The sequence below is a fragment of the Biomphalaria glabrata genome, chromosome 9 (genome assembly GCF_947242115.1).
Source record: "Biomphalaria glabrata chromosome 9, xgBioGlab47.1, whole genome shotgun sequence".
NCBI lineage: Eukaryota > Metazoa > Mollusca > Gastropoda > Planorbidae > Biomphalaria > Biomphalaria glabrata.
The window spans coordinates 1625408-1650080 of NC_074719.1; the positions used below are offsets into that span (position 1 = coordinate 1625408).

At 38.3% G+C, this 24673-nt stretch overlaps 1 protein-coding gene across 1 annotated transcript in view; it reads right to left on the reverse strand.

Moving 5' to 3' along the window:
• The window catches only part of LOC106073742 (carboxyl-terminal PDZ ligand of neuronal nitric oxide synthase protein-like), a 220137-nt gene that overhangs the window by 188483 nt on the left and 6981 nt on the right, over window positions 1-24673 (reverse strand). The window lies entirely within an intron of this gene.

Consider the following 24673-nt stretch of genomic DNA (forward strand, 5'->3'; position numbering starts at 1 on the left):
GGCATCTTAAGATCCCGTAACTCAAAACCAATGTCTTCACTGAGTTTCGAACCCGAGACCTGTCGCCAGGCGCTTTAACCACTTCCCCACCACTCCCCCTTCTCGTGTAAAGTAAAAAAAAAATTAAAATTCCCCTTTCAGACCTTGATGTAAAAGTCATCTGTTACTGTGGCCTACTGTTAACAAGGGTGTCATGTGGCCAGTACAACGACCAACCGCCTTTACTTTTCCCCAACTAATGTCAGGTACCCGTTAGAGCTGGGTGGACTCAGAGGCGCCCGAATATCCCGAAATTAAAAAATCCCAGGATTCGAACCCCGGTCCCCGGTTCGGAAGTCAAGCGCTTTCCCAAACTGTGTTCCGCGGAATCCTAGTGTTCCGCATGACCTGAATAGGTGTTCCTGGAACTACTGCCAGTGCTGGAATAATTAACTATCAGGCCACCACGTGAATAAATCTCTCAAAACAAAAATGAAAGTTCCGCTAAATATTCAGACTGTGCGAAGTGTTCCATTAGAGAAAAAGGTTTGGGAAACACTGGTTTAGATGTAGGTTTTGAGGCTTTGCCTTTATTTTCCAAAAGATACATTGCAAATAAAAAAAAAACGAAAAAAAACAACGAATTTTATGGTATTAACAACAACAAATGTAAAAACTTTGTTCAGAAATTGTTCATAAATCTTGCTTTCATTTGCTTGTCCTTTTTCCTGCCCTAGACGCGTGAAAGTCAGAATACATTTTAAGCCATACAATCCGTATGTGCTTACATCTCACACGAAATGCCTGATCTCCGAAGTTTTGAAGGTCAATGTCTTTATTTACTAGTAAAGTCCAACAGTTCTGGGACACATACACACACAGAAGTTTTTAATGATGGTGTGTTGTCAGTACTCAGTCATTTTCAAACTGTGGGGGAGGCTTGTGGATACAGTCTCTTTTATCTTGTAGTCATAGAAATATTGATGCGGACCAATGCGCGGTTATTGTTGTTATTTTTCCCTTTTTTTTTTTTTCATAAGTTGATCTTTATTAAATCTATCGAATTTTTTTTTCTTTTGTCATTATTTTAATAAACTTCAAAACATTAATTTAATAATTCACTATACAGCACTACTTAACTTATATTCTTACAAAACACCAGAAGTGATAAATACACAACGTAATATCTTTATTTTTCCACTTAATTTTACTAAAAGATACATTGCAAAAAAAAAACAACGAATTTTAGGGTATTATAACAACAAATGTAAAAACTTTGTTCAGAAATTGTTCATAGTTCATGCTTTCATTTGCTTGTCCAATTCCTGCCCTAGACGCGTGACAGTCCGCATAAAACCCACGTGGGATTGCATCTCACTCGAAATATGCATGATCTCCAAAGTTTTGAAAGTTAATGTTTAGATCTAGTACTAGTGCCAACTAATAGTTTCAATTTTTCAATTTAATATAAGCAATTTATAATAATAAGAAGTGGTCTTTGTTAATATGAATATTTGTAATATTTTAAATAAAGCATTAACAACAGATACCAATATATATAAGTAGTGATGGGAACTACACTATCATTTAAAAGTGAAACTAAAACTAGTTTTCAACTAAAATAAAGTAGTTAAACTATTAGTTTATCATGACTAAGAATATAGTTAAACTAGACTAAAAGAAATTAATTAAACCATAAAAAAAACTTTTCATAACTTTTTTTTTTTTGGGGGGGGGGGGCAAGGGGGGGGGGGGGGGCAGGGTTGAACTAGAAATATTTAACCATAATAAAATCAGTAATAAGGAATATGTTTCTTACATAAACATTACTGCACAATAAAATAAAATAAAAAAGATGTCTAAATAAATATGTGTGCTTGTATTTTTGTCTTCAATTAAAACCTTTAGAAAAGAATGGTACTCTTTTTTTTTTAAGTTATATTAACTTATTATATAACGGAAAATTTTAATTACTTATACCAGTAAAGTTTAGATTCTCATTAAATGACATACAATTAGAGTTTAAAAATTAGATCTAGTAACCAATAAAATAGAAATACAATTGTTGGAGTTTTAAGAAACCTGTATAACTATTTTATAGTGTAAAATACATGCTGGACTAACCATGCCGATGTGCTATTTTCTTGTCTGACCACTAAAAATACAACTAACACTATTTGCATAACCGCTACACGAGCACAGGAAAAAAAAACAGGGTGGTCTTGTCATTATAGACTGCACACTCAGTACGTTACACTATTAGGCCTACACGTGTACGTCTATCTGGCCAGGTTGTTAAAATCAGTAGGACACACCGTCTATTTACTTTTTGGGCTGGGAGGGTGTATAACTATTTTAGTGTAAAGTACATGCTTGACTAGCCATGCCTCGTCTGACCACTCCACATTAAGCAGACACTATTGCATAACGCGCAATGAAAAAAAATGCAGGGTAGTCTTGTAGTAGTATTATCGACAGCACACGTACATACATTAGGCCTACATATGTCTAGATGACCAATTTGTTAAAACCAGTTGGACACATTCTATTTACTTTATGGTCAAGAGAGGGTGTGGATTAAGATTTCTTTTTCTAGAGTTGGTTATCCTAATGCTTTAAAGATCTATATAGGCCTAACTGCCGAGTCTTAGATCTCAATCATAAGTCTTAAGACTATAAAAAGGGTGTACTTGATGTTCCTGCAGTTAAAAATTTATTGTTGGCCGCAAAATGAATTGATCAAAACCACTAAATTTAATATTGACCTAAGCCACTAATCAGACTCCCACTAGAAACAGATATAATACAAAAAACAGAAATGGAAAAGTGGTTTGAGTGCTGGGACAAGTCCCAAAAAGTCCGTGGAGTCTGGGAGCGCATGAGGCGCCCTGACCGCACTTCCCCGTGGTGGAGGCTGTCCATGCCTGAGCAAGCTATTATAGCACAGTGCAGGACAGGCCATTGTCCTGTTGGCTCATATTTCTCGCGGCTATGGCCAAATTTTGATTCACGATGCCCCCGCTGCGGGGAAGAAGAGGAAACCGTGCCTCATATTCTGTTTGACTTCACCAGACTTGCTGATCTCCGTCTCGACAGATCTGGGAAACCCAAAATTCTCGACCTGTATGGTGACATGTATGCACTACGCAAGACAGCAGGGTTTCTGTCCAGGGCTTTTGCAAATGAGGATTTGAGCCTCTCAAGCCCTCACTCTAATGGAGTTTGATGATGATGATAATGATGACTAGAAACAGAAATTAAACACCTTCACGTGACTCACAAAAAAAAATTCGGAACAATCCCATTCATAATATTGCATAGAAGCTTTTAGCAAAAAAAGGTTAACAACATTTTATAATACTGCTACTTTCAAGTGCAAATATTTAATCCCATAACTTCTACCAGCATCTTACTTTACCCTCTTCAAATGCAGACTGACTAAATAGTTGTTAACTGCATCATATTTTTTTTATACGTAATCAAAGTTATGGATATCACATGACCAGAAAACAGGGATGTGCGTTTCAACCCTGACCACATGTTGAAAAGGTGTACAAATTTTAATTAAACGTTTTAGTTAGTAACTAAAAAAAATTAATTAAACTACGATTTTAACTAAACTTTTTTTTTTTAGCTTTATCATCATAGGAATCCTTGGGCCTTAGGCCTCTTTGCCTTTTTTTGGGGCTTTATGTGCCTCTTTTATGGGCCATCTTGCCTCTTTTGTGGGCTTTCTTCTTTATATAGGTTTTTATTTGTAAGTTCTAATAATTCACAAGTATTAAACCATAAACAATTGAAAAGTGATTAACCTAAAAATATAATAATAGTAATAAAATTATTATTTAATATCAAGGACATACTATCTAACCATTGAAACCACTAGAGACAGAAAAATGATATGAATATTCTCCATCTAAGAGCTAACTGCGACAATAACTAGTTTGAATTTTTCAATTTAATATAAGCATTTTTATAATAATAAGAAGTGGTCTTTGTCAATATGAATATTTGTAATATTTTAAATAAAGCATTAACAACAAATACCAACAGTGTTAAGCGTTGACATGGCTTTTATTTTCGAATGTTGTTATTTTGTTGTAAAATGTTTTACATGTTTCGGATGTTCCTTCAGAGTTGAAGATAATTACTTCCTAGTCCAAGCCTCCCGCAGGACGACAGGGATGGGAGCGGGCAGGGTTTGAACCCTGGGCCATCGATAAATCTGAATGACCGTCCAGCGCGCAAACCGCACGACCAGGCAGCCATCCTGTGATCTCATTAGTAAATAACCCCAGACGCGGAACGGCTATATGGGTATCTGGGCAAACACCGGTGGGCTGGTACCCTGCTGGGCCGGTGGCGTAGCCGAATGGGGCCACTTTGAATGACAATAAGCATCGTAAATGTGGCATTCACTTTTCCCGTCATAAAAACTTTACAGACTTTACCCAGCACAACCGGATACATGCACGTCATAATGGAATCCCCTATATCCACGTATAATACTTACGTTTGATGTACAATCCTCTATGTAAAGCTATTTTAACAAGTAAGGTTTATATTTCGAATAGTCCTGCAGTTGGTGTAAGCATGTGTAAGTCTATAATCAAATGCCGAGCTTATCAATTAATAAAGAATTTCCCGATGAAGAACCTCCTGACAGAGGTGTTGGTGAAGAGCCACCTTTCATATCTGCCCTCCGGGTAAATTCCTTGCCCTTTGATTGAGTAAATTCATTACCCTCTGGGTAAATTTTTTTTTTGTGGGTAAATTCATTGCCCTCTGGGTAAATTCATTGCTCTCTAGGTAAATTCCTTGCCCTCTGGGTAAATTCCTTGCCCTTTGATTGAGTAAATTCATTACCCTCTGGGTAAAATTTTTTTGTGGGGGTAAATTCCTTGCCCTCTGGGTAAATTCCTTGCCCTTTGATTGAGTAAATTCATTGCCCTCTGGGTAAAAAAAATTTTTGTGGGTAAATTCATTGCCCTCTGGGTAAATTCTTTGCTCTCTAGGTAAATTCCTTGCCCTCTGGGTAAATTCCTTGCCCTTTGATTGAGTAAATTCATTGCCCTCTGGGTAAAATTTTTTTGTGGGGGTAAATTCCTTGCCCTCTGGGTAAATTCCTTGCGCTTTGATTGAGTAAATTCATTGCCCTCTGGGTAAAAAAATGTTTGTGGGTAAATTCATTGCCCTCTGGGTAAATTCTTTGCTCTCTAGGTAAATTCCTTGCCCTCTGGGTAAATTCCTTGCCCTTTGATTGAGTAAATTCATTGCCCTTTGATTGAGTAAATTCATTGCCCTCTGGGTAAATTCCTTGCCCTTTGATTGAGTAAATTCCTTGCCCTTTGATTGAGTAAATTCCTTGCCCTTATGGTAAATTCTTTGGCCTCTGGTTAAATTCCTTGCCCTCTGGTAAATTCCTTGCCCTCTGGTAAATTCCTTGCCCTCTGTGTCAAATTCCTTGCCCTTATGGTAAATTCCTAGCCCTCTGTGTCAATTCCTTGCCCTTATGGCAAATTCCTTGCCCTCTGTGTCAATTTCTTGCACTCTGGGTAAAAGCCTTGCCCTCTGAGTAAATTTCTTGCACTCTGGGTAAAAGCCTTGCCCTCTGGGTACATTTCTTGCACTTTGGGTAAAATCCTTCCTGTTGGTCAAAGGGTCATAATAGTCCTCGACCCTTAATGGTCGCTCAATGAGAAGCTACAACCCGTATCAACAATTAGCTGCTGAGTCAGCCAAGCATACACTGCTTCATCCCTACGATTCAATGCACCTCATTCACCAATCGTAAACAAACAACTTTTAGTCACGTGATAATATTGATAAAACAACGAGACAAAAAAATGTCACGTGATAGCCCATGAGATCGTATTGCGTATAAAAGAGATAGAGAATCACGTGGCTAAATGTTGTTTGTTTACGATTGGTGAATGAGATCCATTGCAAGATAAACAATTTTTTAACCTTCCGTTACGTCATAAATCAAACTAGATCACACTCGGGAATAAACTTGGAAACAAATTGCAGATTTCTTTACAGATCGATGAGAAATTTATTAAAAAGTGAAAAATTCCGATTCAAATTTAAAAAAATGAACCAATTAACAAAAACACACTCTAATAGAATTTTGATATTTAAAATATTTTTTTTTTCAATTAGCCTTGACAACACCTGCCTCAAGAAATATGTTTTATGTGACAATTAATTATTAAAAAAAAAAAGAGTAAAGCTAATTAGAAATCAAAATTGCAATAAAAAGATTAATTTTGGCAACTTGGACCTGGCCACTAACAGAATGACGTCATCAAATATAGCTTACAGTGCAAGCTTCATGAGAAATAATAAAAAAAGCAAGCATAATAAACAAGGTGAAGGACGTATCAAAATTGCTAAATTTACTATGAGAGATGGTCGTTGTCTGGATGAGAAAGGACTCGAAATCGTCTGCTACAAATCCAAGCTGAAAGGCGCTGGGATCAATTCTTCAATATACATCGATTTAGTGCTAAAGGTCAAAAGCTGTTCAACGCTCCACTAACTTGTAAGACAAGAATCGTTGATATATTATAGCATCACAATATGGGAGACAGAAGAACTATTCTTTACTAAATGAAGGCTTTGTCATTTAGTTATGGAGTCTACTAGTTAATAGGCTACGAACGCGAAGTCCTGGGGAAAAATATGATTCGAACGGGTCATTTCTGTGTTGAGCAGACGATCTAGCCAATCGCTCCGCGTGCCACACTTGGCACGCTCGGCCATTGCGCAGTAGAACCAAAAGGTCACCGACCTTTTGCATAGAACACTCTCAGATCTATATCTGTTTATCTTCAGTAGACAGCCGAAAGCGTTTTACCAAATGTAGGTCTACATTTGTTTTGCCTATTACGACATTAACTTTTTATTTATCTGATGTCGCAATATACGCTTTGAGAATTGCATTCACGTGTTAAATAGCAGAAGAGCCTGCACGCAAGCCTGTAAACGAAACTTAACAGGTAGAATAATCAGCGGATGTGAAAAAGGTGTGTGTGTTGGGGGGGGGGGGGTGAGATGTGTGATGAGGTGTGGGAGGACATGATTCTGGCAATGTTGGCATGAAGTTCAGACAGTGAATCCAAAGCTTTTTTTTTGCTCGGGGGGGGGGGGTTCCGTTATGCATGCCAGGGGCTTGTCTAACATTAAAAAAAGATCCATTATGTTTCACTATGTGGGCTGCATTTTGACTATGTGGGCTGCATTTTGACTATGTGGGCTGCATTTTATCATGTGGGCTTAATTTTCACTATATGGCCTGCATTTTGACAATGTGGGCTGCATTTTATGTGGGCTTAATTTTCACTTTATGGCCTGCATTTTGACATTGTGGGCTGTATATTTATTATGTGGGCTGCATTTTCACTATATGGGCAGAAGTTTTGTGGTCCGGAAAGCAAAAGGTTACGGGCCGGACAATAGCGGGCCGACGTTTAGGCGTCACTACAATAAAGTAACAGGTTTAATGTAAATTGATTTATAAAAAGTCATGTTACTATTGTAACACCCTCAAAGCTTCTCTGAAGGCGCTCAGCCTAGACCCAGGCACCTGGGAGACAGAGGCATATGACAGAGCATCATGGCGTCGCGCTGTGAAAACCGGCGCACAGGTTGCTGAGGAAAAGAGAACCACGCTGGCAGAAGAAAAACGCCTGAGAAGAAAAGCAAGGCCCACGACACTAGCTCCAGCTGGAATTACCTGCCCAGTGTGCAGCCGAACATTCCGGGCTCACATAGGTCTCACCAGCCACATGAGGAGGCATAAGACCCTAGTGCAAAGCCCTCAGCCCCCTGGATGACAAAGTGGTCATTATCGAACCACGATGGACGAACTATACTATTGTAACAGGTCCACATCTTTGTGTGTAAGTAAGATGAGTTTCAATATCTTTGTCTAGCCTGAACACTGGGACAGACAGTTAATATAGTCAGATCAAACCAGATCATCAAAGCAGGACACTGTGTAGATTCTTTTTCAAATGTTTCAATATTTCAGAAACCAATCTGATAACGTAGATTCTTATCTTATCTTATAAGACAAAGACGTTACTTCAAAAAAGAAGATGATTACGTCCTATGCGTCATGCATCTAGTCATGCATGTTAAAAATGACTTAAATTCTGCCAAGTCACTGGTTTTCCTGGCTAGCCCAGGCAACCCATACCATGCTCTAATAGCGCTAGGGAAGAAAGAGCGTTTGTACAAATTTGTCCTAGCATATGGGACGAGAATGTCCTTGATGGAGCGCAGACATCTTTGGTGAAAGCGTTCATGAAATCATTGCTGTTTTATGTACGGTAAATAAATACTGAAATAGACACTTATGTCACAGGTTTCATTGTAAAAATACTTGGTTGCGATAGTTGCTTGAATATAAATTATAGTTCACATGTTTTTATATGTTATGACATGATTAGGAATTAGTTATTTGTTTCGGGAATAGGGTAAAGTTTTACTTAGCAACGATGACGTTAAGTTGGGTTAAAAAACAAGAACTCTCTAAGTGATGCTACAAAGAAGACGCTTCGTGGAGAGCAGTAGAATAGATATACGGATTTACGGACATAGCTGACATCGGACGATTCCCTTCTTGATTATTAAATATATTTGTAGAACAACATCAGCGTCGACTACATATTTGATTGTTTCGTCCTTTCGCCGGTGTTACTGAAGTAGTTTGAGTTCAGTGTTACTTCCAGTCAGACGTAGATCTACACTAGTTATATTTCAAAGAATCAACACCGCGCGGAGGCCTTAACAATATTAAAGATTTTTTTTTAATTTCATGAATATTGATGAAACCTGATTACCAAGCAAGAATATAAAACAAAATTTACTTCCGGGTAACAAAGGTTATTATAAGATAAGCTGACTACTAGAAATATACACAGTAGATAATGCAGATGCTAGATTATCGCTGATATGAAGGATAATTAATCCATCAATTTAATATATTCATTATAAACAGAAACACTGTACTTGTATCATTGTTATGTCAGTGTCAATGTCAGTGACAATGTCAGTGTCGATGTCAATGTTAATCTTATTGTTTTAACATCCTAGATCTAATATTGTAAGCACCTGTCGTAGATATCTCTTTAAAAAATTATAGTGCTTGACAGAGATAAGACCAGACATATCTATATCTATCAGACACTAAACAGTGCCAATATAGGTGTCAATGTCAAAGGCAGTGCCAATGTCAATGTTATAGTCTAAACACCCAAGATCTAATATTGTAAACACATACATGTCGTAGACATCACTTTTAAATCATACTGCTAGACACAGTTATCTCAATCAGACACCGACCAGTCGTCTATTAGTGGCCAGTCGCCTATTAGATATTGACCGCTCTGGCTAGACAGGGGATGACTAGGAATGCTTAATTAAGTAGCTGTGTCATGTGACTCTGTCAGACTTGTCCACAAGAGTACATAGTGACTTAGGGTGTGTGGCCTGCATAGTTGTCACCCTAACAGCTACAAGTTAGTTCTATGATAAATACAAATAGTTTTATGAAGATAAAAGCTAATTATATGTGAGATTAATTAAAAAAACGAATATTCAAATTTGGTTTGAGTAACATCATTAGTGAAATCACTAAATTTAGAGGCGACCCAGGACAGAAGGCACATTCCTCGTCCCATATGCTAGGACAAATTTGTCAAATACTCCTTCTTCCCTAGTGCTATTAGAGCATGGAATGGGTTGCCTGAGCTAGCCAGGAAAACCAGTGACTTGGCAGAATTTAAGTCATTGATTAATATGCATGACTAAATGCATGACGCGTAGGACGTAATCATCTTCTTTTTTGAAGTAACGTCTGTATTTTATAAGATAAGATAAGAAGAAGGCTAGTTATTGTAGAGTGGCAATGATATATAAAACACTACGCCATGATATAGAGATATGTAGTGATACCATTCAATAAGTGAGATTTTCAGTATCAATAATATGATTTTTTAATCAGTAGATGATTACATTGCCAAAAACACACAAGAACAAAACAATTAGTTCAATGTTCTCATAATGGTTAAGGTTAACTTTGTTCAGAAATTGTTCAAACTTCATAATCACTAGGTCGTCTGTTGTTCGTCTGTTGTAGACCCATGTACGTACACACATGTATCATACATATGTGTGTTCACATCCAGGGGCGGACTGGGTGTTAAGATCGGCCCGGGCATTTCTATACAATGGACCACATTCACCAACCGTAAACAAACAAACATTTAGCCACGTGGTGCTCTATCTCTTCTATATAATTTACGAGCTCATGTTTAATTCATGATGGATGTCACGTGATTTCCCCCCCCCCCCGTTGTTTTATCAATAAGATCACGTGACTAAATGTTGTTTGTTTACGATTGGTGAATGAGGTCCATTCGGCTTATATCATACGAGGGGCATCCAATTCGAGGTCTACCTAATGTATCGATCACTGAACGCATGCATACAATGAATCTTCATATGTAAGAAACATATAGGCCTTATGTTGCTTTTTAATCGCCAAGTGTGTGAGCCCTAAAAGGATGACGCCTACTAGTAGCCCTGCCAACGGATATAGCTATTACATTATTTCGGGATTAAATTAGTATTAATCACACTCTAGAGTCTGTAAAAGATTTTTTTTAACACGAAGCTTAGAGGGCCCCTTTTACAAGAGAATAGTATAAAACATTTAACAATTAACACTTTCTCATTCATAAGGCCCTTTAGGTGGCCCTTCCGGCCCAGTTGGGTACCGGCCCACCGGGCATTTGCCCAAACGCCCATATAGCCAGTCCGCCCCTGTTCACATCCACGAAGGAAGTTCTTGAACTTGGGATTTTTTTGAAAGGAACTGTTTTTAGTTTCTATGGAAGCTTAAAAAAAACGAGAAACATAATGCCAAATGTTTTTTGTTGGTGTTTTTACTAGCTGACAGATCTGCAAGAATTTCTATTGTAAACGTTTTTATGTCCAAAAATGTGTACTTTAATCCAGGCTAATCAACGCAAACACTGATCCTTGTCATGACGTCATCATCAGGTTGTGAATACGTCATGTGTTCTGCGCCATTGCATATCGTATATAGTCTGTAAGGTCCAAAGAAACGTTATTACTATGACAGTTTTTCTAAATCTTTAAATTTTTTTATTTGATGAACATTAACTGTTATTAAATCAGTGTTATTTTGAAAAAAACTGGAAATTTTGTGTGAATATAGAAAGTTTAATTTCTTACGTTCAAGTAGGGGAAGAATATTAATAAAATTTTGGTTTCTTTAAAATGTTTATGAATTATGCATGAGAAGCAACCCATTATTATTTTTTTCTATGATTATTTATTGTACCTAACAAAACATGAATCCACAAAAAATTAACCAATTAGTTAATTATTTATTGGTAATACTCCGCAATATCTGATAAGAAAGAAATAAAATGAATGCTACTTAATAAGGAGTGGTATATGGTGTGTAAAGCTTTATCTTCCACTTTCCATTTTATAATTACATTTTGAGTACATATTTATAGTTTATGACGATTCAATGCATGAATTGCAACAATCGAATAATTAGTTAATTAATTAGTGGTAATTAATTATTTTTTTTAAATATAAAAAAAGAGCTTATTCCTGAGATATTGAGTCTATAGTGATTTTATTCACTGTGATGTATTGCTACATTGTGTTTTATAGTTATATATATATATATATATATATTTTAAATTCGTGGTTGAGTATTGGTCTTCAATATTCTGAATATCGCAGACTTACAACTAGCAATGATTCTTTTTCCCAAGTCTGTGTGGAATGCTCAGCAAAGTTCAACATTTAGACATTTAGGATTAGGGAAACTGATGTTGATAAAAACAACTTATTAGCTAAAAACAACTTATTAGCTAGAAACAACTTATTAGCTCACAATGTCGACCTATCCTCGGGGTCTAAAGGGGAGACGAATATGAGACGGATTAATCAGATTCCGTAGATTGTTAGGACGTTCGCACTTTTCCTAGCATATTGGCTAGCGACTTGGTCCTCTAGTTAGATTATGTTCTTCTAATTGTCCTTCAAATCAGGTCATAGCCTGTCGTTGACAAGGTCATGTCCTACCTAAGACCTGATCATGTCCTGCCAATGCATGTGGTCCATGTCTCACCCAAGACTAGGTCATATCTTTCCAATGAAATAATGATGTCCTACCAAAGACTAGATAATGTGCTGCCAGTGAGTAGTACATATCCTAGCAAAGCCTAGGTCATATCTTGCTAATGAAATGGTCATGTCCTACCAAAGACTAGGTCATGTCCTACCAAAAAACTAGGTCATATCTTTCCAATGAAATGGTCATGTCCTACCAAAAACTATGTCATATTCTGCCAAAAACTAGGTCATACCTTGCCAATGAAATGGTCATGTCCTACCAAAACTATGTCATATTCTGCCAAAAACTAGGTCATACCTTGCCAATGAAATGGTCATGTCCTACCAAAAACTATGTCATATTCTGCCAAAAACTAGGTCATACCTTGCCAATGAAATGGTCATGTCCTACCAAAAACTATGTCATATTCTGCCAAAAACTAGGTCATACCTTGCCAATGAAATGGTCATGTCCTACCAAAAACTATGTCATATTCTGCCAAAAACTAGGTCATACCTTGCCAATGAAATGGTCATGTCCTACCAAAAACTATGTCATATTCTGCCAAAAACTAGGTCATACCTTGCCAATGAAATGGTCATGTCCTACCAAAAACTATGTCATATTCTGCCAAAAACTAGGTCATACCTTGCCAATGAAATGGTCATGTCCTACCAAAAACTATGTCATATTCTGCCAAAAACTAGGTCATACCTTGCCAATGAAATGGTCATGTCCTACCAAAAACTATGTCATATTCTGCCAAAAACTAGGTCATACCTTGCACATGAAATGGTCATGTCCTACCAAAAACTATGTCATATTCTGCCAAAAACTAGGTCATACCTTGCCAATGAAATGGTCATGTCCTACCAAAAACTATGTCATATTCTGCCAAAAACTAGGTCATACCTTGCCAATGAAATGGTCATGTCCTACCAAAAACTATGTCATATTCTGCCAAAAACTAGGTCATACCTTGCCAATGAAATGGTCATGTCCTACCAAAGACTAGGTCATGTCCTGCCAAAGACTAGGTCATGTCCTGCCAAAGACTAGGTCATGTCCTGCCAAAGACTAGGTCATGTCCTGCCAAAGACTAGGTCATGTCCTGCCAAAGACTAGGTCATACCTTGCCAATGAAATGGTCATGTCCTACCAAAGACTAGGTCATGTCCTACCAAAGACTAGGTCATGTCCTACCAAAGACTAGGTCATGTCCTACCAATGACAAAGCCATCTAAAAACTTTGAATGGCGTGGTCGATAATTCAAAGACAATTTATGACTTAAGAAAGTGGGGACTGAAACATCACAAACATCAATGATTGACTTGACTGATTGACTGACTTGACTGACTTGACTGATTGACTGACTTGACTGATTGACTGACTTGACTGATTGACTGACTTGACTGACTTGACTGACTTGACTGATTGACTGACTTGACTGATTGACTGACTTGACTGACTTGACTGACTTGACTGATTGACTGACTTGACTGACTTGACTGACTTGACTGACTTGACTGACTTGACTGACTTGACTGACTTGACTGATTGATTGACTGACTTGACTGATTGACTGACTTGACTGATTGACTGACCTGACTAATTATCTGACCTGACTTATTTCTTGGTTTGCACATTTGGCAGAAAAAAACAAACCAAGCAAAGAAATGAATCTGATTTGTTTTTTGCTTTCTTTTTCAAGCTAATATGTTGTTGTTGTTGTTTTTTTTAATCCTTAAAACACGCGATCAAATGCATCCATAGCAGCCATCTATCGATGTTACCAACGCTGCAATAAAATCTTAAATTTTCAATTGGCGAAAGTCATATATAAATTTATAAATTAGTGTTTTGCTAATATATGATATATTTCTACTCCTTCTTGCGAATTATAAAATTTAGGGCAATTTTGAACAATATCCATATAAAACAATAATTAATTACGACTAGTCGATTAATTAAAAGGTTATTGTTTTTATTCAATCATGGGTTGTCATCGACAATCAATAATCGTGCAAAGTTTCAGCTTGATCCGAGAATCGGAAGTGAGAGAAAGAACGTGGACAAGATTTGAACTTGAAACACAGAAGAGTGAGCTGATAGAAGGGAGGTAAGTAGCGTTTTGAGCACAAAGAAGAGACGTTAGACAAACATCACACACTGTCAACGGACGACACATATCACACTGTCAACGGACGACAAGTATCACACTGTCAACGGACGACAAGTATCACACTGTCAACGGACGGCACATATCACACTGTCAACTGGCGACACATATCACACTGTCAACGGACGACAAGTATCACACTGTCAACGGACGGCACATATCACACTGGCAACGGACGACACATATCACACTGTCAACGGACGACAAGTATCACACTGTCAACGGACGGCACATATCACACTGGCAACGGACGACACATATCACACTGTCAACGGACGACAAGTATCACACTGTCAACGGACGGCACATATCACACTGTCAACGGACGACACATATCACACTGCCAACGGACGGCACATATCACACTGTCAACGGACGACACATATCACACTGTCAACGGACGACAAGTATCACACTGTCAACGGACGACAAGTATCACACTGTCAACGGACGGCACATATCACACTGTCAACTGGCGACACATATCACACTGTCAACGGACGACAAGTATCACACTGTCAACGGACGGCACATATCACACTGGCAACGGACGACACATATCACACTGTCAACGGACGACAAGTATCACACTGTCAACGGACGGCACATATCACACTGGCAACGGACGACACATATCACACTGTCAACGGACGACAAGTATCACACTGTCAACGGACGGCACATATCACACTGTCAACGGACGACACATATCACACTGCCAACGGACGGCACATATCACACTGTCAACGGACGACACATATCACACTGTCAACGGACGACAAGTATCACACTGTCAACGGACGGCACATATCACACTGGCAACGGACGACACATATCACACTGTCGACGGACGACAAGTATCACACTGTCAACGGACGGCACATATCACACTGGCAACGGACGACACATATCACACTGTCAACGGACGGCACATATCACACTGTCAACGGACGACACATATCACACTGCCAACGGACGGCACATATCACACTGGCAACGGACGACACATATCACACTGTCAACGGACGACACATATCACATTGTCAACGGACGACACGTATCACACTGTCAACGGACGACACGTATCACACTGTCAACGGACGACACATATCACACTGGCAACGGACGACACATATCACACTGTCAACGGACGACACATATCACACTGGCAACGGACGACACGTATCACACTGTCAACGGACGACACATATCACACTGGCAACGGACGACACATATCACACTGGCAACTGACGACACATATCACACTGCAACGGACGGCACATCTCACACTGCCAACGGACGACACATATATCGCAGTCAACGGACGACACATCTAACACTGCCAACGAACGAAAGAGCATTTGTATACATTTGTCCTAGCAAATGGAATGAGTATTTTATTAAATTTTGTTTTTGTATTTGAAGATTATGGTTCAGTGTTTTATGTATAATTGCTTCTTTACTTTTGAGTCTTCTCTCCTGTAGGCTTTCTAAATTTAGTGATTTTACTAAAGGTGTTACTCTAGTCAAATGTGAATATTCGTTTGTTATGAATCTCACTGCTCTATTTTGTGTCTGTTCCAGTTTCTTAATGTTTTCTTGAGCTGAGGGGTCCCAAACAGAGGATGCATATTCTATTATTGGCCAAGCCAAGGTTAAATAACATTTTAGTTTTTGATTTATAGAAATTTCTTTTAATAAACCCTAATACTATATTTGATTTTTTTAAAAATAGTTTCATCAATATGGAGATTCCATGACAGTTTTTCATTTATCATAACACTTAGGTATTTTGCGTTTTTAGTCTGTGTTACTAGTCATAACATATGGAAAGAGAAGTTTGTTAAAGGATTTTTCTACTGGGTTTTTTCTTTGTATTCCTTGCAAGGACTCTGATAGTCACGCTTGAACTGATTCTGTTGGCGTTTGCATGAATATTACATGTAAAGTGGCAGCACTAGTTTTACAGTAAAAAATAGTTTAAGCATACTTAACTGTGCCATTATAGTTGCAATTAGCATCATTCATTGTTTCAACGCATAGCTTCACATCTCTAATGGACCTAATTCACCAATCGTAAACAAACAACATTTAGTCACGTGATCTTATTGATAAAACAATGGAAAAAAACTGTCACGTGACAACCATCATGAATTAAACATGAGATCGTAGATTATATAGAAGAGATAGAGCACCACGTGGCTAAATGTTGTTTGTTTACGATTGGTGAATGAGGTCCATTCTATTTGCGTATGTGCGTGTTTGGAGCGGCAGCGTGGCTAAGGTGTGGGGAAAAGGGGTGTCTGTCCAAATTTGAAAATCCCTCCGGGCCCCAACTTGAGGGAGCCCCCAAATGAGTGTTCAAAATTTGTTATTGCATTAAATATTAAGCCATTATCTCGTCTCATGATGTCGAATGTCGAAATACAGGGGTCCCTGCAGAGGTGTAGCCCCCTGGGCCCCCAAATCCTTAGCTACGCCACTGGTTTGGAGGAGCGGGGGCTGAGTGGTAAAGCAGATGTGTACGACGTGGCAACGACCTCTTTGTCTAACTGCCCACAGGCTGCGTCGTTGCAGGTCAGTGTCCAGGCCTTCTATACCGATAGCTTCAACCAATAGCAAGCTGTAGTGGTGACGTCCTATCGGGACATTTTGATTCTGTGTGTGTGTGCAAGTGTGTGTGTGGTGTGTATGTGTGTGTGTGCAGGTGTGTGTCGTGTGTCGAGAAATCAAACCAGTAAAAACAATGTATTCAGCGTTTCTAAATAAAGCAAACACCAAAAAAAAAAACCGGGAACCAAGAAGTATCAGCTACCCAATCTGACCACATACAATCTGAACAAGTGACCTTCCGCTGTGTAGCGACTTGGGAGGTAGCACACCGGCCCAGTAAAACCTTCTTCTGGGCAAATGGAGTTAACAAAGTCTAGCCACAATGAATGTGTGGCGGGGGGGGGGGGGCGGCTGGGGTGAACAGTGCAATGACCAGCAAGTCTACAAGATCTAGTTTTGTGCTATGAACCGTAAGAAAGTTAGGCAGTGAGCTGAACAAAAAAAATAGGGGGGGTTGGGGGGTGAGGATTTTTTTAACGTCACTGCCTTCATTAGTAATGCTTGGTAATAGTCACGTGTGCCAATAGTCACGTGGGCCATGTTTTGTCAATCATTACATTAGTTTTCTACAGTTCTGTAGACATTAGTAATGCTTAGTAATAGTCTTCAATCTTCAAATACAAAAACAAAATTTAATAAAATACTCAGAAAGACACAAAGATAAAGGCACATTCCTCGTCCCATATGCTAGGACAAATTTGTACAAATACTCCTTCTTCCCTAGTGCTATTGGAGCATGGAATGGGTTGTCTGAGCTAGCCAGGAAAACCAGTGACTTGGCAGAATTTAAATCATTGGTTAACATGCATGACTAAATGCATGACGCGTAGGACGTAATCATCTTCTTTTTTGAAGTAACGTCAGTATTATATAAGATAAGATAGTCACATGTGCCATGTTTTGTCTATAATACATTAGTTTTCTTTGTAAAGCAGCCAATCACTAATTGGTACCGATTCACAATACAGTTCTGTAGAGCCGGACTTAGGCATAGGCAAACAAGGCAGCTGCCTAGTTCCTCCGATTGATGAGGGATACACAGGTCTCCAAAACATTTTTTAAGAAACAAAATGGACCTCATTCACCAATTGTAAACAAACAACATTTAGCCACGTGGTGCTTTTTCTCTTCTATATAATTTACGATCTCATGTTTAATTCATGATGGCTGTCACGTGACAGTTTTTTTTTCCCCGTTGTTTTATCAATAAGATCACGTGGCTATATGTTGCTTGTTTACGATTGGTGAATGAGGTCCACTGCGAAACTTGGATCAAATGTCAAACGTAGCAGAAGTCTATGAGTAGCAGAAGTCTATGAGTAGCAGAAGTCTATGAGTAGCAGAAGTCTATGAGGCAGAAGTCAATGAGTAGCAGAAGTCTATGAGTAGCAGAAGTCAATGAGTAGCAGAAGTCTATGAGTAGCACAAGTCAATGAGTAGCAGAAGTCTATGAGTAGCAGAAGTCTATGAGTAGCAGAAGTCAATGAGTAGCAGAAGTCTATGAGTAGCAGAAGTCTATGAGTAGCAGAAGTCTATGAGTAGCAGAAGTCTAAGAGTAGCAGAAGTCTATGAGCAGCAGAAGTCTATGAGTAGCAGAAGTCTATGAGTAGCAGAAGTCTATGAGTAACAGAAATCTATGACTAGTGAACTAGCCTAGCCCTAAGTATCTACTATGATTTAACATGCTATACTGAACGCTACGAGAAATGCGCTATATGAATTTATTTTATTTTGTTGATTTAGATGCAGAAAGGTTTTAAATCATTGAGTAATTTTATTTTTAGGTCTTTTTATTGTTCTAATTCATTAGGGGACAATTAACTCACTTTGCCTACGGCCTCCTATTACTTAAGACCGGCCCTGTCTGAAGGTATGTCATAGTCGTATCAAATTAGTTATGACATAACTTCTCTTTTGAGTCTAGTCCTATAAATGGGCAGAGAACTCCAGCTGACAGATCTGGGACATTGTCTTGAGTTACAGAACTTGAATGTTTCATCTGGAATGAATTTTTAACGCAGTCATGACAGTAAGTTATCGCTCTCTCTCTCTCTCTCTCTCTCTCTCTTTCATAAAAAAAGCTAAAAAAGGTTTTAGAAATAAAACATCACCCTTTGGATCAGGATTTTGTGATTTTACCATCACAAAAGAGATGCAGGATACCAATAGCAAAGACAAACAGACACAAACATTCTTTTGTTCCGCTGGCATTCAAATCATTAAATAGAAATTGATATCAACTTTTCACATGTAAATTATGAGTGAGTCTGGTGCGAATGTATATTTTGGTTTTCTATAGTTACAATGTTTTGTTTGGTGTAATGCACAAATTGTAAGACAAATTTCCTTATTGATAATAAAGATAATCATAATTATTATTATTATTAATTGATCAGCTTGTCAACATTATTAGTTGAATGTTGAATGATTCAACCACCAACTAATTGATCAACTTGTCAACATTGCTAGTTGAATGACTCAACATGAACTAATTGATCAACTTGTCAATATTGCTAGTTAAATGACTCAACATGAACTAATTGATCAACTTGTCAACATTGTTATTTGAATGACTCAACATGAACTAATTGATCAACTTGTCAACATTGCTAGTTGAACGACTCAACATGAACTAATTGATCAACTTGTCAACATTGCTGGTTGAATGACTCAACATGAACTAATTGATCAACTTGTCAACATAGTTCGTTGAATGGTTCAACACAAAACTAATTGTTCTCTCACTTGAGAACTTTGCTATATTAAAAACAAAAAATTGGAAGACTTGTCAGAAGCATATTTAAGCAACGGGGGACGAAATTATTTGTTTACTATGCAATGTCAGAGACAGTTATTTCCCCTACGTCTGGCCCATATTCAAATCAAATTAAGAAATTGTTACTTCTGCTCGTAATATTTTATGTTTTCGGTCACCAAGTGTTGTAAAATTGGTTCTTCTAAAACAGGGGTTCTCAGCCTGTGGGTCGCGACCCCTTTGGGGGATCGATTGACGATTTGCCTGGGGTCGCCTAAGACCATCGAAAATATGGATTGTTTTTTGTCTTTTCTTCTTTTGCTGTGTGTGGGGGAGGTGGGGGGGTCGCGGCTGAGTGGGGGATTTTAGAAAGGGGTCGCCGAGCTTAAAAGGTTGAGAACCGCTGTTCTAAAATGATGGATCTGGAAGTTGGGAGTTATTGACCCTATGCCTACATTTTACGGAAAATAAAGTTATGAGACCTGGCTGACTCGGTCACTGGGACCAATCGCGTATGGCGATAACAATATCTACAAAAAGTTGTAATTAAATTCAAAATTAATAGGTCGGCCGGGACTTACCATTTTATAGCCCAAAAATGTTTATGAGCTATTTTTGTATTTAAAAGGATATATTCTTGGAAATTATTCTTTGTCACACCCAACTAGAGATCATTTCTAAAGTATTTTTAACTGAAAATAAAAGCGTTCAGGATTTTGTACCGATATTCTGGGGAAAAAAGGGCAAGCCCTCTTTTGAGAGGTTTGTCCACTGTCCGGCAGGCAGAGACGCAAAGTATACATGTTTAACTTGTTTGTAAATTTTTTTTACATATTTCGGATGTTCCTTCAGAGTTGAAGATAGCTCACTTCCTAGTCGAAACCTCCCGCAGGACGACGGGGGATGGGAGCGGGCAGGGTTTGAACCCTCGACCGTCGATAAATCCGAACGATAGTTCAGCGCGCAAACCGCACGACCAGGCAGCCATCCATACATAGCTTATATTATTCCACTCTGTCTGGTAGAATATCATACACATGTTCTTTCTCCCACTTCCCATTCTCGGATCAAGTTAAAACTTCGCACAATTCATCAATGTCAAATGACAACACATGAATCAATAAAAAAAAATTACCCAATTAGTGGTAATTAGTTAATTTTTTTCATGTAGAAAAAGGGAATTTAAAAAAAAAAAATCTCTTTGCTGTTAACTACAGCTGCATATTACTGACCTAATTTGTCCAGTATGTAACAAACAGAGGCTTAAAGTTGTTGAACATACCTCCCTCATGAAATAAAAGAAAGTTAAGTCCCCTTTAGTTTTTAAGCGCAAGTAGGATTGGCGTTGTCCATATTGAATGACATCCCGAAATGACAATTTTGTCTGTTTTTAAGGAGATTTGCATGCGTTTTCATAAGATTTCAATAATTTCAGGAGATTTTCGTGGCTTTTTTTTCTTATTTTGCCATTTCGGGAGAATTCCAGGAACCCTTTAATAAGAAGTTAAAATTGTTTAATTTAATAATTTACAACTAGAATTCGCGCGGGGCCTGTGAAAGTGCGGGGCCCACTGCGGCCGCATAGGTTGCAGTGGCCTAAGACCGGCTCTGTCTCCAAGTCCAGTCTTTACCAGGATTTGAACCCGGGACCTCTCGCTTTACCACTCAGCCATCAGCCTCGCGTATTTGGTGAAAATACAAACAGATCATGAAGAAAAAGGCTAAGCTTATTTTGTTTTAATGAGATCACGTGACCAACTAGCAAAAGTCCAAACTTTACATCATTGCACAAGCTTAAAATGAACATGTAACAGAAGCAGCTTATTGCGTCAGAAATAGGAGTGCACCTAACAATGGAGCTCTTACGATTGGAGAGATTTCATTAACATGTGATTTGGATATGGTTTGGTGCAGCCCAGGGCCGGTCTTAGGCCACTGCAACCTATGCGGTCGCAGTGGGCCCCGCGCTTTCATAGGCCCGCGCTAATTCAGGGTGTAATTATGAAATTGCAAAATATATACGAAAAACCCCTGGAAATCTCCTGAATTTATTAAAATCTCCTGAAAACTCTCTAAAATCTCCAGAAAAATAGACAAAATTGTCATTTGTGGGTGTCATTCATTGCGGAAAACGCCAAACGCCAAAGGAAAAAAGGCATTGTCAGCTTTCATGTAATAATCGGGCGAATTTATACCTTAATCGGAAGTTCCAATACTTTATTTACTTTTATAGTCACTAGCATATAAATATGCCATTGGTTACAAGGTTCGTAAAGTACAGATCGCAATTTTTAACTTAGTAAAGTCGATTTTTTTTTCTTAGACAAAATCTTAATTTTCACTTATTATCCTTATTGCCACACAGGCTAGGCCCCGCGCAATCAGTTTCGCATAGGGCCCCGCAATTGCTAGGACCGGCCCTGGGTGCAGCAGAACGAAGAGTTTGAGAAACCCTGTTTGGGTAGAAAGTACTTCAAAATGTAGCTTTCGTCTTGAAGATACAGTTTCTTCTCGTTCCTTTCGTAGTGGTCACTTGTGGTCACTTGTATAAAGAAACACAAATTATGTTTAAATCGCCAGAACTACAAGTTTCGTCGTATGACCTTTCCTGCAATGATAAACAAACTAACCGCGTGACCTTTGCGCACAACGGCCTTGACATTAGCGCAGGTTAAACACTGAAATAGAACGCACGTGTTTTAATAGGAAGGGAGAAAGAAAGGATGCCTCACTCACCGGCACACAGGTACCACCTTCAGACAGGTAAGCGAACACACACCTCCCTAGGCAGCCAGTATGCCTACCTGGGGAGCGGATGTAACGGGTGCATTGAAGATACTGGGAAATATGATGGACTACAAATGGGTCCAGTACTCACCTAGCGTAAACAATAGCCCATTCAGTTAACGCACACTTAGATCTAGAAGGTCTACCATTGCGTTTTTTTTTTTGTAGGCCTACGTGAAAACAATTTGGACTAGAGGATATTTTAGCAAGTCGGAAATGTGTATGAAAATGACTTTGACATAAGTTACATTTTAATAACATTAAATGCAGAGGTGGAAATCTTTTTACAAAGATTATATCAACTCACTTTGTCTGGTCCAAAGTTTGTACACGTTTGTACACCCAATCTCGGATGAAGCTGAAATTTTGCACAATTATTTATTTTATCTGACAACACAATAATCAGTTTAAAAAAACTAACCGATTAGTTAATTAACTATTGGTAATATTTTTTTCCGGTATCTCAAACAAGGGAAAGAAATAGTACTAAAGTGGTGGTATAAGCTGAATTAGTCCCCTTTATAAGCCTGAGGCATATTACAAATTACATGACTGATCCAAACTAATTGATACACTTTGTTTGTGTGTGGTTTTTTTTTCAGTATTTTTTTTCTAACAGGGTCTGTGTTGTTACCGGTCGTTGACTTCTAACACCAAACTGCTGGTCGACAACTAAACCGTTATAGGCGTAATATATGTTAAATAATAAACTTAGAACATTTTGAATAACTTCTTCGTGAACAAAACTAAATATAACTTTAAAACAAAATAAATGCTCTAGACTTTAGTAATATGTTTTAAGAAAATCTAACTCACTACAATCACACCAGTGTCCAGTCTCTGGAGCCGTCTGTCCTAACCAAGACCAAACGGCGACATTGCCACCTACGTTGCATCATTCACAACCAATCGCTAACCTCTGCCAACCGTCACCATAGAAACACACACACACATACACACTCCATAACAATCGGATTTAAGGCAGGGCAGGTGGAGTACTGCCCCGAGGTATCCATAAGAGAGATACTTCCTTAATAGGGCCTAGACCTCCACAAACTCATAAATATAGAATTTTAACTAACATATGCATATTAAATATTTTTTTAAATGGGGAAAATGAAATTACATTTACCAGTGCTCCATTTCTCGGGGCCTCCACAAAACCTCGGGGCCTCCACAAAACCTCGGGGCCTCACCTCGGGGCCTCCACAAAACCTCGGGGCCTCCACAAAACCTCTGGGCCTACATTTACTTAAGTCCGATCATGTTCCTACGCAGAACTTTTGGACCTACACAAAGTCTAGGAGTGGAATTTTTCCTGCCTGTTAAGATTGTAAATCGCTATAGGATTATCTAAGATCTCTTAAGGACTTTATTAGATCTTTAGAGGACTTTCTTATATCAGTATAGGACTTGATTGGATCTCTATATGAATTAATAAAATCTATATAAGACTTTAATGGATCTCTACAGGACTTTGTCAGATCTCTACAGGACTCTATAGCACTAAGCTACTTTTAATTTGTGCATCAAATGTCCCTGTATTGCGTCTGTTATAAAAAAAAACACACTATTTCCTAAGGATGGCAAGTGTATGGCATTGTGTTATAACTTTTGAACTGACCAAGTGATAGTAGCGAGTTCGAATTTCAACCCCCCCCCTTTTTTTTTTATCCTCCTGAGCGGGGCGATTAGGATTAGAATAACAATCTACATTTCTGAGGGCAGTCCAGCAGTAAATATACAGCCCTTGCTTTATTGTAGCCAGATTGATATTCAGGATTACCTATCTTGATTTAGACAGTGATAGATCTTCAGCTGTTCCTAGATAACTAGCCTCGTCTTCAAATTATGGCGCCATGTCTGAGTGTACAGCAGACGAATAGCATATACCTTGAACACGCATGCGCATAAATAAAAACTTGGATCTATCACATAGTTTTTAACGACTTTTTATTCTCGTAATGAAATCCTTTAAATGGTTGTAATTCTTTCTTATATTTATGTATTATTTATATTTATATATAAAACTTGTCGTTTTCCCTCAACTGTATGAATTCTAGTCTATGGAGGACTTTCATAACTGTGATTTTCGGTGTATTCGGTGTACACAATACAGAATTTTTGAAAAGTTATGCATTTTAAAAAGCAAAAAAAAAAAATATTTTTTTTTAGCATTTCGAAATTTAG